Source organism: Panthera tigris, chromosome D1, assembly GCF_018350195.1.
Source record: "Panthera tigris isolate Pti1 chromosome D1, P.tigris_Pti1_mat1.1, whole genome shotgun sequence".
Taxonomy (NCBI): Eukaryota; Metazoa; Chordata; class Mammalia; order Carnivora; family Felidae; genus Panthera; species Panthera tigris.
In genome coordinates this window covers 67621441-67637075 of record NC_056669.1, presented here as the reverse complement: position 1 = coordinate 67637075, position 15635 = coordinate 67621441, and the positions used below count along the sequence as shown (strand labels likewise).

The window sequence follows — 15635 nt, the reverse complement described above, 5'->3', positions numbered from 1 at the left end:
CGCAATTCCTGTCAAAATAAAAACAACATTTTCCACAAAACTAAAATAACCCTAAAATTTGTGTGTAATCACAAAAGACCCTGAATAGCAAAAGCGATCTTGAGAAAGAAAAACAAAGCTGGAGGTATCACAATTCCAGATCTCAAGATACACTACAAAGCTGTAGTAATAAAAAAAAGTATGGTACTGGCACAAAAATAGACATACAGATCAATAGAACAGAATATAGAACCCAGAAATAAACCCACAAATATATAGTCAATTAATCTTTGACAAAGCAGGGAAGAATATACAATAGAGAAAAGATAGTCTCTTCAATAAATGATGCTCAGAAAACTTGTCAACTACATGCAAAAGAATGAAACTGGACCACTTTCTCACACCATACACAAAGATAAATTCAAAATGTATTTAAGACCTAAATGTGAGACCTGAAACCATAAAAATCCTAGAAGAGAACAAAGGCAGTAATTTCTCTGACATTGGCCATAGCAACATTTTTCTAGATATGTCTCCTAAGACAAGGAAAACAAAAGCAAAAATAAACTATTGGGACTATATCAAAATAAAAAGGTTTATACAGTAAAGGAAACCATCAAAAGGCAAACTATCAAGTAGGAGAAGGTATTTGCAAATGATATATTTAATATCCAAAAACTACAAAGAACTTACTTAATTCATCACCAAAAAACCCTAAACAATCCACTTCAAAAATGAACAAGGGACTCAAATAGACATTTTCCCAAAGAATATATCCAAATGGCCGACAAGACACATGAAAAGATGCTCAACATCACTCATTATGAGGGAAATGCAAATAAAAACCACCATGAGATCTCTCCTGTCAGAATGGTTAAAATAAAAAACATAAGAAATAACAGGTGTTGGCAAGGATATAGAGAAAAAGGAACCCTCCTACACTGTGGGTGCAAATGCGACCTGGTGCAGCCATTGTGGAAAACAATATAGAGGTTCCTCAAAAATTAAAAATAGAAATATCATATGATCCAGTAATTCTACTACTGGATATTTACCCAAAGAACATGAAAAACACTAATTTGAAAAGATATACGCACCCCTATGTTTATTGCAACATTATTTACAATAGCCAAGATATGAAGGCAACCTAAGTGTCCATTGAAAGGCAAATAGATAAGAAAGATACGGTATAAAATTTTTTTAATTGGAATTTTAACTATTTTAAATGTACAGTTCAGTGGTATTAAATACATTCACAATCTTGTACAACCATCACCAGTATTTCCAAAATGTTTTTATTACCTCGAACAGGAACTCTATGCCCATTAACAATAACTTTCCATTCTCCTCTTCCTCCATTCTCCCCTTCAGGTCTCCAGAGGTAACCTGAATCTTTCTATTTCTATGAATTTACCTATCATAAATATTTCATATAAGTGGAATTATACAATATTTGTCTTTTTGTGTCTGGCTTACTTCACTTAGCATGACATCTTCAAGGTTCATCCATGTTGTAGCACATATCAGCACTTCATTCCTTTTAATGGCTGAATAATATACCATTGTATGGATATACCACATTTTGTTTATCCAAAGAAAGGATTTTTAAAAAAGGATTTTGAATAGATTCTGTAGAACAAAGCCTGGAGCCTATGTAACCAGTGTGGGGCTTTACCTCAGAATATCTGCCTCTCTACTGTGTGATCTTGGGTAAATCACTTTGACCTCTCTCCCTCACCTGTAAATAGGGGTAAAGAATCTTGTGCAGGTTGTTTAATCATTTGAGATAATTCATGTAAATCACTCAGCATAAATTTTGACACTTAAATAATAAAGTACTCATGAATGTTAACTATTATTATGGCTTATAAAAATTATTGTTTATGCTTCTTCATCCTAACACAAAATCAGATGGTCAGAACTTTTTCTAAAACATCTATTCCTAAGGAGAGAAATAAAACTAAGTTGCTTTTTTATACATGTTTTCAATTGATTGTTTTTTGGGGTTCGAACTTCTGAGGAAAGGAAAAATACTCCCCTCCTGACCAAGAGACAAACTACCCTTGTCAGTTCAGCCTGATATCCTTTTTAGATGGGGGCATCTCTGGGGCTTTACTTTCCAAGTACAAGCCTGCTCTGTGGAAGCACAAAAGGGCCAGATGGCTAAAGGCGTGTCAGAATAAAGGGAATAAGATATAGTTCCTGTTGACTCTAAGTGGACTCCCCTGCAATGGGGAGTCCAATTATAGGCTGGCAGCAGGTTATGGTTCTTAGAAAGTGGATGGATCTGGATTCAAATACCAGCTCTGTTGTTTACAGATCAAGTTTTCCACTTTGCAGGGCTAAGAGAGGTTATCTGTGTGAGCTACTTCCTAGGGATACTGTTGGCAGAGGCACTAGAGTGGAGCCCCCAAAAGAAGCTGGAACATCAGATTGAGGTGTCCTGTTGCTTATCATTCTCTCTGGCCTCTATCTGCACCGGCCACCCTGGACATCTTGGCAGTGGGGAGCCTTTGGTGTGGTCTTTTGGTATCACCCTGAGCAAGGAAGGAGCATGACAATTTTCCATCCATTATTGGTTGAGATCCAGTTATTCAGAGTAGAACTTTCAGCCAGCTTGGGCTATCTTGAGATGTAGCTCTGCTCTCTTATTCCCAAAAGCATTTTTATTTAGTTGTGAAATTGATTTTATTTTATTTTTTGGTGTAAACCTTGTTATAACAAAATGATCTTCATCTACAATTCGGATGCTGTGAGAAATCAAATTTATATGCTGCATTTCCACTTTGCTCATGCCACTGACCAGCAAGGCCATGGGAATGAGGGCAGAACAAGTGCAAACTATTTTCTGAAACCTATCATGGACACTCCTAATAGGGGCTTATAGGACTTCATTATAATAATGACTATGAAAATGAAGGTCTCACACAATACAGGTCATTTAACTCCATTACTTAATGTATTCTTTTGTGTCTGGCATGTGACAGAAGACTAGCCTCCATTTTACAGTTGGGAAACTGGAGCTCAGACATCGATTGCTAACAGATGGCCTAGTTGGGGTCGGTAGCCACTCATCTGACTTCTCTTCCAGTGGTCTATTTATTTCTCCCACTATGAGCTGGGCAATGTGGAAACTCCAGATTTTATTGACTTGGTGGTTTGTGATATGGTTCATTTGACCGCCCTCTGCCTGGAAAGGGGGCAAATCTGTGATCTCTCTGTCTTTCCAAATTTCCAAAGAGGAAGCATCTCTCAGCCAGAGCAGGAGCCTGAGCCTGGTTTGTAGACAGTGGGGCATATAGGTGCCTCATTGCTGTGTGCCCTGGGGCAGCAATAAATTGCTATTTGCTGATCTCCAAGCCTCTGGCAGAGATAGGGAGGGAGGGCTGGGAAAGTGACATTTCTGTAAATAACCACACCTGGTTCTAAGAGCAGAAGGATTGGCATGTCCCTGTAGCCTCATCAATTACCATCAACCTTTTGCAGAGGGAGTCCAGGGAGAGAATCTCTTCACACTCTTGTGATTATTTATAGCCACCTCATCCTGTCCGCACTCTGGGGGGAGCATGGTTTGCTTGGCAGCGGCCTCCTTCCAGATGTGTTTATACTCTTCCAGGCCCGGTGGAAAGCATCCTTCAGCCCCTCCAGTCCAGGGAGCAAAAGGGATGCCTGGCATTAGGACATAAAGAAGTTGTGAAAGGGAAGACATGAGCAGGAAGCCTGAATTTCTCAGTTAGATTCATGTATCTCCCAGCGAGCACTGATTGAATAGCCACTTTGCTGCTAAAGAAGGCAATTCAGGCAATTTATGGTTAAATAAACTTGCTTTGCAAGCAGGTAGACCTGGATTTAAATCCCAGCTCTGCCATTTACAAGCTGTGCAGTTTTGGTGAAGCTTCTCCCTCCATTTCCTCATCTGTAAAATAGGATAATAATAGCTCCTCTCAGGGTCATTGTGAGTATTTGAATGCAGAGGGGTAAGCAGGGACTGACACAGCAGATGATAGGTATAAGGTGCCTCTTCTTTAATTTTACATATGGAAGCTTCACGAATTTGCATGTCACCCTTGTGCAAGGGCCATGCTAATCTTCTCTGTGTCATTCCAATTTTAGTACATGTGCTGCTGAAGCCAGCACTGGTGCCTATTCTTGTAAGAGACTACTAGTTACTGTGTGTGTGTGTGTGTGTGTGTGTGTGTGTGTGTGTGTGCATGATTTTGATAGAAACAGACCTCAAGAAACAGAGACAATGGTGAAAAAGTAATGATTAAAACCCAGAGAAGGAAAGAGCTCTATGGTCAGGTCTGGCCCGAGGGAACTTCATGGTGGGAGAAGGACTGAACTCCCCGAGGGTCCTAGGTATGTTACTGGAGCAGCAGTGTGCCCACCGCATGACTGTGGCCTAGGCAGAATGACTTAGGGCAGCTTTTAGGAAAAGGTGGTGTAGTCTGGGAAGGTGGCCTGGGCCCAGGGTGCAGTAGCCTCTCCAGATGGAGAGTTTTCTGGGCATACATACTCGTGTGGAGCATTTGTGAAACAGCTAATCCAGCCCCAGTGAAAAAGAGGCTGCCTAAAGTGACAAAAAGAAAGGATACATTTTGAGTGACTTATCTGCAGTTAATGGATTTTCCTGCTCAGTTCTCTACTTTCAAAAGGTCTACCTTCACCAATATATAGTAATTACCCAATCTATGAACTTCTTGCATTAAACAGTTTTTATAACAAATTGAAAAATTCACAAAATTAGGCAGAATAGTACAGTGAACCCTCATGAACCTATTACCCAGACACAAAATAAACTCACAGCCACTTTTGTTTCATCTGTACCCCTCCCTCCCCCTGACAGAGTGTTTAACACACATCCCCCAAATAATGTCATCTGTAAATACTTCTGTATGCTTTTGTGAATGATGAGAGCTTTCTAAAAGAACAGTATTAACACTATCACATTGAAAAATTAATAAGTCCTTAATATCATTGAATATCCAGTATTCAAATTTCCACAATTGTCTGTTTTTTCCAGTTGAATTAGGATTTAAATAAGATTCATACATTGCAAGTGGTTGATATTTCTCTTTATCTCTGCAATTTATAGATTCCCCTGCCTTTCTTTTTATTCCCTTTTATGTCATTTGTTGAAGAGACCAGGTCATTTCTTGTTTTCTAGATAGGACTGCATATCTCTGGTAACATTTACCTTGCTCCTTTGTCCCCTATATTTCCCATAAAATGGCAGCTAGGCCTGGTGACTTGGTCCGATTCAGATTTCTTTCTCTCTTTGCAAGACTGCATTGTAAGTATTGTCATGTGCTTCTGTCAGCCAGCACACATGACCGGTTGTCTCTTTTTTGTGATGTAACAGCCATTAATAATCATTGTTCAGATTCATGACTTCATTTGGGGATTTGCAAAATGGCGGCATTCTAATTCTGTCATTCCTTCATCATTTATTACATGGACTATTTCGATAGAGAGAACTCTTTCCTCATTAACTATTTAGATAACTTATGACATAGCTTAATCAGGAAAAATAGGTTGAATGTTTGATTTTTTCCCTCTACTTACCTGCATTCAGAATAGCGGGTTGGTTCCCTTAAATACTCCAGAGGTAACCACTGAGATTTTTTGTTTTATGCTATTATTAGGAAGGAACTTATGAATTTAAACATATTCCATGTGTTTAAATCCGTTGTAGTTGTTCTCTTTTGTGCTGATTTTTTTTTTTTTTCTGGCCAGTGAATGTGAACCTCTTTCTTGAATTGCGTCCTGAATTCTGACATGACCATGTCCCCAGTCATCATTTTCTGGAAACAAAAGGTGTCCAAGCTTGGAAAAGGAAATCCCTCTTAAAGAGAAAATATATTATAAGTTTATACTGATACTTTCAACCCAAATTTAAGATTACAGCGCTTTGCTTAACCCTTCAATTTTATTTTGAATCTTTTCCTCTTATGCTAAAAGTCTTCGTTCTTTTTTTTTAAATTTTTTTAAAATGTTTATTTATTTTTGAGACAGAGACAGAGCATGAACGGGGGAGGGTCAGAGAGAGAGAGGGAGACACAGAATCTGAAACAGGCTCCAGGCTCTGAGCTGTCAGCACAGAGCCCGACGCGGGGCTTGAACTCACCAACCACTAGATCATGACCTGAGCCGAAGTCGGACGCTTAACCGACTGAACCACCCAGGCGCCCCTAAAAGTCTTGGTTCTTAATGACAATAGTGTAATTGCTTATTTGCTTTACCTTATTATATAGATTTTAGAAAAATCATGCCAAAATAGGATTAGTGAAAATAGTTATTATGAACTTTTGTATTTTCAAACCATTTAAAATAATATACCTCTGCATATAGGCTATAATCTCAATGCACAGTTAGATCCATTTATTTTATTTTGCTTTTGTTTTAGGAATTGTTTTTTCATCCTGATTTAACATAATTTGTAGTCACCTAAAACATTTTTGTGGCTCATTTTCCTAGAAGTAGGTCTCTTGGGTCAAATAAAAAAAAAAAACACTACACTTGTGGTGAGCATCGTGTGATATATAGAATTGTCAATTTCACTCTCTTTTTCACCTGAAACTAATATAACATTGTATGTCAACTATACACTTCAATAAAAAATTATAAAAAATTAAAAAACAAGGTATTATTCACAGAAGTCCAACTTCCATCCCAAACTCCCTTTTTCCTTCTTTCCCTTTAGCCAAGATTTTATTTACTTTATGGTTTATACTTCTGTAATTATCTACATAAGTAAATCCATATCTGATTCGTGTGTGTGTGTGTGTGTGTGTGTGTGTGTGTGTACAGAACTATATTCTGGAGCTTATGCTATAGTTATATACAAAGATAGTCTGCATTGGTTTCTCTAGATGCATAGTATTTCACTATTTGGATGTACTGTAGTTTCTCCAGTAGACTCCTATTGATGAACATTTGGGGTTTTTGCTATTACAAAATAAGTGTCCATATTTTTGTGTTTCTGTCAGTGTTTCTTTAGGACAGATGCCTAGAAGTAAGCTTCCTGGGTCAAAGGGTCAGAATGCATATGTTATTTTGTTAAAAATTGCCAAATTCCCCTCTGTAGGATTTGTACCAGCAATGATGAGAGTGCATGTTTTCTCAAAGCCTGGCCAAATGAATACTCATCAATCTTGGATTTTTTGCCACTGTGATAGGTGAAAAATGGTATACTATTGTGTTTTTAATTTACCATTTTCTTATTATGTGCACAATCAAGATCTTTTCATGTAGATAAAGGCATTTGTATTTAGTTTTCTATGAATTGTCTGTATAGATTCCTAGCATTTTTTCTCTGTAGCATTATTAGTCTTCCATTCTTTCTTTTTTTTAAGTTTATTTATTTTGAGACAGAGAGAGAAGAGAATGTGTGAGTGAGAGGGGAAGGGGCAGAGAGAGAGAGAGAAGGAGAGAAATAATCCCAAGCAGGCTCAATGCTGTCAGTGCAGAGCCCAACATGGAGCTCAATCTCATGACTGTGACATCATGACCTGAGCAGAAATGTAGAGTCAGACGCTTAACTGGCACCTCTCATTCTTTCTTTTTCAAGGCTCTTTATATATGGTAAATATTAAACTTTTATTTATGATAAAAGTTGAAAAATTGAAAAAGTTGAAGTGTGTTATTTGTTTCTTTACTTTCCTTATGGTGTTTTTATGCCATGTAAGTTAAATTTTTTTTTCTTATTTTATGTAATAAATTCCTTAATCTTTTCCCTTATGGCTTCTAAACGTTGAGTCAGAGGTAGGAAAGTGCCCCTCACTCTTGGATTATAGAATATTTTTTTCTATACTTGTATGGACTCATTTAATATGTTTAATTTTCTAATCCACTTGGAATTTATCTTGGTACATGGTTTGGGCAATGAATACAATTTTATCTTTTCTATGGCTATTCAGTTAGCTCCATGCCTTTGATTTAAAAAAAAAAAAGTCATCATTTTCCCCAATAACTTGAGATTCTTCCTTTATAATATACTAAATTTCCAAATGCAATTGGATCTATTTCTGGATTTTCTATTTTGTTCCACTGGGTCATGCATGTTGCACCACCACATTTTTAATTAGAGATATTAGAGTATGTTTCAATGTCTCACAATGTTATCCCTTTCCCATTTCTCTCTCTCTTTTCAGGCTTTCCCCTCTTGGCTATTCTTGCTTGTCTGTTCTTCCAAATGAATTTTATAAAAAAATGATCTAGTTCCAGAAAGAAACTTACTCATATTTTTGTTGGATTATATTAGATTTATGAACTATATGACATGTTATGAACTTATTTTGACCTAAAATTTCTGATATTGAGTCTTCCTGTCTAGGAATGTGTTATATCTTTTCATTTATGCAAGGTTGTTTTTGTGCATTTTTGAATTATTCTATACTTATTCTTCCTATAGGTCCTGGACATTTCTTGCTAAATTTACACCTGGGTATTTAATTTTATTTAGTTTTCACAAAGGTGGTTTTCTCGTCCAATATAAACTGATTTTTATTTGTATATAGGGGAAGATCTGATTTTTGTATATTGATTTTATAACCTACTGTACTAAATTATTTTGTTTGTAGTTGTTTTCTAGTACTGTAGTAATCTGGATTTTTCTAGATACACACTTATATAATTCTTAGCTCTATTAAGCTCTATTAATATGATGGATAATATTAATGAATTTTAGAATATTGAATCTATTCTACTTGGTCATGATGAATGTTTTAATGTCCTGTTGGATTCTGTTTGCTAATTATTGATATTTATAAGATAAATTGGTCTGTAATTTTCTTTTGTTGATGCAATCATTTTCAGGTTTAGATAGATGTTATACTCACTTCATATAATAATTTTTAAATACAGAATTTCCCTGAGAAACAGCCTGGACCTGGGACATTTTTGTGAGAAATTTTTTCTGCTTCCTCTATTTCTTCTGTGGTATTTTATATGTTTAGACTTTCTGTCTCCACTGGGATTGATTTTGACAAGTTGTATTTGCTAGAAAATTATCCATTTCATCTACTTTTCCAAAATTTATTTGCGAAGAATTGTACAAAGTCAACTCTTATCATTAAAAAAGTGCTTAGTTTGGTTATTTCCTCCTTGTCATTTCTAATTTTATGTATATAAAACCCCCCTTTTTTTCCCAGTTACATCAGCTAACAGTCTATTTTATTATGTTCTTTTTTTCAAATAATTAACTTTTAGATGTATTTATTAGTTCTCTTTTTTTTTTCTGTTTTTAACTCATATCTTTGTTAAGGTATAACTAACTTACTGTGAAATTCATTATGGGTACAGTTTGATGGTTTTGACAAATTATATGTGGAACAAAACACTAATTAAGACAGAAAACAATTCTATCACTCTAAAAAGTTTCTTCTCCCTCCTCTCCAGACAACCTCCTACTGTATCCCAGAGGTAACAGTGTTCTAATATCTACCACCATAGTTTAGTTTTTCCAGTTTTCAAATATATTATAAATTGATTCTACATTATATGCTATTTTGTGTCTGGCTTCTTGTACTTAATTTATGTTTTAAGATTTACACATGTTCTTGAATGTATCAGTAATATGTTCTTTTTAATTTATGGGTGGCATTACATATTAGATATACCACAATTTATGCATTCATTTGTTGATGAATTTAGTTTATTCCATTTTGGGGGTATAAGAATAAAAATGCTATTCAAAATTAAACTACTGGGACTACACCAAAATAAAAAGCTTTTTCATGGTGAAAGAAACCATCAACAAAACAAAAAGCAACTGATTGAATAGGAGAAGATACTTGTAAATGATACATCTGATAAAGGGTTAATATCAAAAATATGTAAAGAACTTATACAGCTCAACCCCAAAACAAAATCCAATTAAAAATCCAATTTTAATCCAATTAAAAATGGGCAGAACACATGAATAGACATTTCCCCAAAGAAGACATACAGATGGCCAACACACACATGAAAAGATGCTCAACATCACTAATCATCAAGGAAATGCAAATCCACACCATAGTATCACCTCACACCTGTCAGAATGGATAAAATAAAAAACACAAGAAATAAATGTTGTGGAGAACATGGAGTAAAAGGAACCCTTGTGCACTTGGGAATGCAAGCTTGTGCAGCCACTGTGGAAAACAGTATGGAGGTTTCTCAAAAAATTAAAAATAGAATTACCATATGATCCACTACTTCCACTACTGGATATTTGCCCAAAGAAAACAAAAACACTAATTCAAAAAGGTATATGGACCCCTATGTTTATTGGCACATTATTTATAGTAGCCCAGATATGGAAGCAACTCGAGTGTCCATCCATAGATGAATGGATAAAGAAGGTGTGGTATATATATATATATATATATATATATATATATATATATATAAATTACTCAGCCATAAAAATATGAAGTCTTGCCATTTGCAACAACATGGATGGATGTAGAGGGTATAATGCTAAGTGAAATAAGTCAGTCAGAGAAGGACAAGTGCCATATGATTTTACTCATATGTGGAATTTAAGAAACAAAATAAATGAACACAGAAAAAAGAGACAAACAAAAGCACAGATTCTTTTTTTTATAATTTAACTTTATTTTTTATTTTTTAAAATTTGCATTCAAATTCGTTAGTATATAGTGAAGCAATCATTTCAGGAGTAGATTCCTTAATGACCCTTACCCATTTAGCCCATCCTCCCTCCCACAACCCCTCCAGCAACCCTCTGTTTGTTCTCCATATTTTTGAGTCTCTTTTGAAAAACAGATTCTTCACTGTAGGGAACAAAATGGTAGTTGCCAAAGGGGAGGTGGGTGGAGCATAAATGATATAGGTGAAGGTGATTAAGAGCACACTTACCGTGATGAGCACTGAGGAATTGTTGAATCATTATATTATACAGCTGAAACTAATATAACACTATAAGCTAATTATACTTGAATTAAAAAATAAAAGAAAAAAGAAAAAAAAGCCGCTATAAATATTTTTGCACAAGTCTTTTTGTGAATACATGTTTTCATTCTACTTGAGTGTATACCTAAAAGTGGAACAGTTTGCTCATAAGGTAGGAGTGTGCTAGCTGTTATAAAAAACAGTTCCACTTGTTATTTATCTAAAGGAAATGAAAACACTAACTCAACAAGATATCTGCATGCCAGTGTTCATTGCAGCATAATTATTTACAATAGCCAAGACATGGAAGCAACCTAAATGTCCATCGATGGATGAATAATGGGTGAATGGATAAAGAAAATGTGACACACACACACACACACACACACACACACACACACACTGGAATATTATTCTATTATTCAGCCATGAAAAGAAGGAAATCTTTCCATTTGTGACAACATGAATGGAACTTGAGGGCATTATGCTAAGTAGAGTAAGCCAGCCAGAGAAAGACAAATACCATATGATCTCACACGTGGAATCTTAAAAAGAAACACAAGGAACTCATACATACAGAGAATAGATTGACCAGGGGATGCTTTGAGGTGGTGAAATGAGTGAAGATGGTCAAAAGGTACACATTTTCAGTTATAAAATAAGTAAGTCCTGGGGATGTAATATACATGCTGTATACAAATATAATGGTACATATCAATTATGTCTCAATAAAATTTTTAAAAATAATAAAAAAGTTAAAAAAACAAGAAATTATTTTTCAAAAGTGTTTGTACCATTAACAAACTACCAACAATGTATGAATGTTCCAGTTGCTCTATATTCTCACTGACAACTGGTATCATCAGTCTTAAATTTTAGCCATTCTAATGGATGTGGAGTGATATTTCATTTCGGTTTTAATTTTAATTTCTCTGATGACTAATGATGTTAAACATCCTTTCATGTGCTTATTAGCCATTTATATATCTTCTTTTGTGAAGTTCTTCTTGAAGCATTTGCCCTTTTTAAATAGTTGTAGTTTTATTAGTGATTTTAGTTCTTTTTAAAAAAATGTTTATTTATTTTTGAGAGAGAGTTAGAGAGTGAGCAGGGGAGGGGCAGAAAGAGAGGGAGACAGAGAATTCCAAGCAGGCTTTGTACTGTCAGCAGGAAGCCCAATGTGGGGCTCTAACTCATGAGCCATGAGATCATAACCTGAGCTGAAATCAAGAGTCAGACACTTAACCAACTAAGCCACCCAGGTGCCCCAATTTGTAGTTCTTTATATATTTCTTATACAACTTCTTTGTCAGGTATATGTTTTGCGGATATTTTCTTTTGGTCTGTGACTTGCCTTCCCCCCCAACCCCTCTTAATTGTATCTTTTGATATGTGGATGTTGTTAATTTTGGTGAAGCCCAATTTATCATTTTTTCCTTTTATATTTAGCATATTTTGTGTTCTCTTTGGAAACGTTTTCCCTATCCCTAGGTCATAAGGATATTCTCCTATATTTTCTTCTAGTTTTATTGTTTTAGCACTTTCCTATCTTGAATTAATCCTTGTATATGGTCTGAGGTTTTTGATTTTGATTTTTAACATGGATATCCAGTTGTCGGATTCATTGAAAAGGCTTTTCTTTCTTCATTGAATGGCCTTAACATCTTTGTGAAAAATCAATTGACTGTATACACATGGGTCTGCGTCTGTTTTCTCTAGACATCTATTTGTCTACACTTACACCAATACTACACTGCATTGATTACTGTAACTTTATAGTAAATTTTGAAATCAGGCAATATAAGTCCTATGACTTTTTAAAAAGATTTAACAAGATTGTTGTGGCTATTTCAGGCCCTTTGCCTTTCCATTTACATTTTAGAATCAGCTTGTCAATTTCTATAAAAAAAGCCTTCTGGGATTTTGGGGGGATTTGTGTGAGTTTGATAGCACCGCCACAACAAAATACCACAGACTGGGTGGCTTAAACAGCAGAAATGTATATTCACACAGTTCTGGAAGCTAGAAGTCCAAGGTCAAGGTGCCAGCAGGTTTAGTTTCTCCTTGGCTTGCAGATGGCTGCCTCCATGCTGTGTCTTCACATGGTCTTTCCTCTGTGTGGGGGCATCCTCAGTGTCTCTGTGTGCTCGTCATTTCCTCTTTGTAAAGGACACCAGTCGGATCGCATCAGGCATCACCCTAATGGCTTTATTTTAACTCAGTCACCTCTTTAAAGACCCTGTCTCCAGATGCAGTCACTTTCTGAGGTACGGGGGGGTCAGGGTTTCAACACATGAATTGGGGGGCACACAATTTAGTTCATAACAGGATTATGTTGGACCTATAGATCAACCTTAAGATAAATGACGTCTTAACAGTATTGAGGCTTCATACAACATGAACATGTTATATCTCTCCATATATCTGAGTCTTCTTTAATTTCCCAGAGATGTTTTATAATTTTCAGTATAGAGGGCTTGCATATATTTTGTTCAATTTACTCTTAAACTTTTTCTGGTTTTTGATACTTTTGTAAATGGTATTTTTAATTTATTTTCCAATTGTTTGTGGCTAGTATATAGACATGCGGTTACTATTTGTATATTGATCTTGTATTCTGAAAGGTTGTTAAATTCTCTTATTAATTGGTAGATTTGGGGGTAAGTATTTTACGTGTGTAATAATTTACTTACACCTTTCCAAGCTTTATGCTTTTTTTCTTCCTTTACTGCATTGGCTGGGACCAAACCTCAGTACAATGCAGAATAGTAGACATCCTTGACTTATGCCTGTTCTTAGAAGAAAAGTGTTGCCTTTCTGCCTGTGGAAGCCACCGAGTAAGCATCGTGAAAGTCTCCCCTCTTACCGCCATCATGTCTAAGTCTGAGTCTCCCAAAGAGCCTGAACAGCTGCTGAAGCTTTTCATCGGAGGTTTGAGCTTTGAAACAACCAATGAGAGTCTGAGGAGCCATTTTGAGCAGTGGGGAATGCTTACGGACTGTGTGGTAATGAGAGATCCAAACACCAAGTTCTCTAGAGGCTTTGGGTTTGTCACGTATGCATGCCACTGTGGAAGAGGTGGACGCAGCCACGAATGCAAGGCCACACAAGGTGGATGGAAGAGTTGTAGAACCAAAGAGGGCTGTCTTGAGAGAAGATTCTCAAAGACCTGGTGCCCACTTAACTGTGAAAAAGATTTTTGTCAGTAGCATTAAAGAAGACACTGAAAAACATCACCTAAAAGATTATTTTGAACAGTATGGGAAAACTGAAGTGATTGAAATCATGACTGACCGAGGCAGTGGCAAAAAGAGAGGCTTTGCTTTTGTAACATTTGGCAACCATGACTCTGTAGACAAGATTGTCATTAAAAAATACCATACTGTGAATGGCCACAACAGTCAAGTAAGGAAAGCTTTATCTAAGCAAGAGATGGCTGGTGCTTCTTCCAGCCAAAGAGGTTGAAGTGGTTCTGGGAACTTCAGCAGTGGTTGTGGAGGTGGTTTTGGTGGGAATGACAACTTTGGCCATGGAGGAAACTTCAGTGGGTGAGGTGGCTTTGGTGGCAGTCAAGGTGGTGGTGGATATGGTGGCAGTGGGGATGGCTATAACGGATTTGGTAATGATGGTGGTTATGGAGGAGGCGGCCCTGGTTACTCTGGAGGAAGCAGAGGCTATCAAAGTGGTGGACAGGGTTATGGAAACCAGGGCAGTGGCTATGGCGGGAGTGGCAGCTATGACAGCTATAACAATGGAGGAGGTGGAGGCAGCTTTGGCAGCGGTAGTGGAAGCAACTTTGGAGGTGGTGGAAGCTGTAATGATTTTGGCAATTACAACAATCAATTTTCAAATTTTGGACCCATGAAAGGAGGAAATTTTGGAGGCACAAGCACTGGCCCCTATGGTGGTGGAGGCCAATACTTTGCCAAACTATGAAACCAAGGTGGCTGTGGCAGTTCCAGCAGCAGCAGTAGCTATGGCAGTGGCGTAAGGTTTTAATTACTGCCAGGAAACAAAGCTTAGCAGGAGGGGAGAGCCAGAGAAGTGACAGGGAAGCTATAGGTTACAACAGATTTGTGAACTCAGCCAAACACAGTGGTGGCAGGGCCTAGCTGTTACAAAGAAGACATATTTTAGACAATACTCATGTGTATGGGCAAAAAACTCGAGGACTGTATTTGTGACTAATTGTATAGCAGGTTATTTTAGTTTCTGTTCTGTGGAAAGTGTAAAGCATTCCAACAAAGGGTTTTACTGTAGATTTTTTTTTTTGCACCCATGCTGTTGATTGCTAAATGTAATAGTCTGATCATGATGCTGAATAAATGTGTCTTTTTTTAAATGTGCCGTGTAAAGTTAGTCTATTCTGAAGCTATCTTGGTAAACTACCCCAACAGTGTGAAGTTAGAATTTCTTCAGGGTGATGCCAGATTCCATCTGAAATGTATTTGCAACCTGCTTGGGCACAGAAGCCATTGTCTCCACAAACATTTGGTGTGGTTGAACTGACAGTTAACATGTTGTGACCTGGAGTTCACCGTTAAAAGGGTCACCCATGGGGCGCCTGGGTGGCTCAGTCGGTTAAGCGGCCGACTTCGGCTCAGGTCACGATCTCGCGGTCCGTGAGTTCGAGCCCCGCGTCGGGCTCTGTGCTGACAGCTCAGAGCCTGGAGCCTGTTTCAGATTCTGTGTCTCCCTCTCTCTGACCCTCCCCTGTTCATGCTCTGTCTCTCTCTGTCTCAAAAATAAATAAAAAC

The 15635-nt window shown here is 36.9% G+C and overlaps 1 non-coding gene and 1 pseudogene across 1 annotated transcript; one reads left to right on the top strand and one right to left on the bottom strand.

The window, feature by feature from the left end:
- The window catches only part of LOC102962352, a 67483-nt pseudogene extending 52161 nt beyond the window's left edge, over nucleotides 1-15322 (top strand).
- Nucleotides 4010-4116, bottom strand: LOC122231547. Its single transcript, XR_006208818.1, has one exon. It is a non-coding gene; the product is annotated as a U6 spliceosomal RNA (small nuclear RNA).
- Nucleotides 15323-15635: the final 313 nt, after the last annotated feature.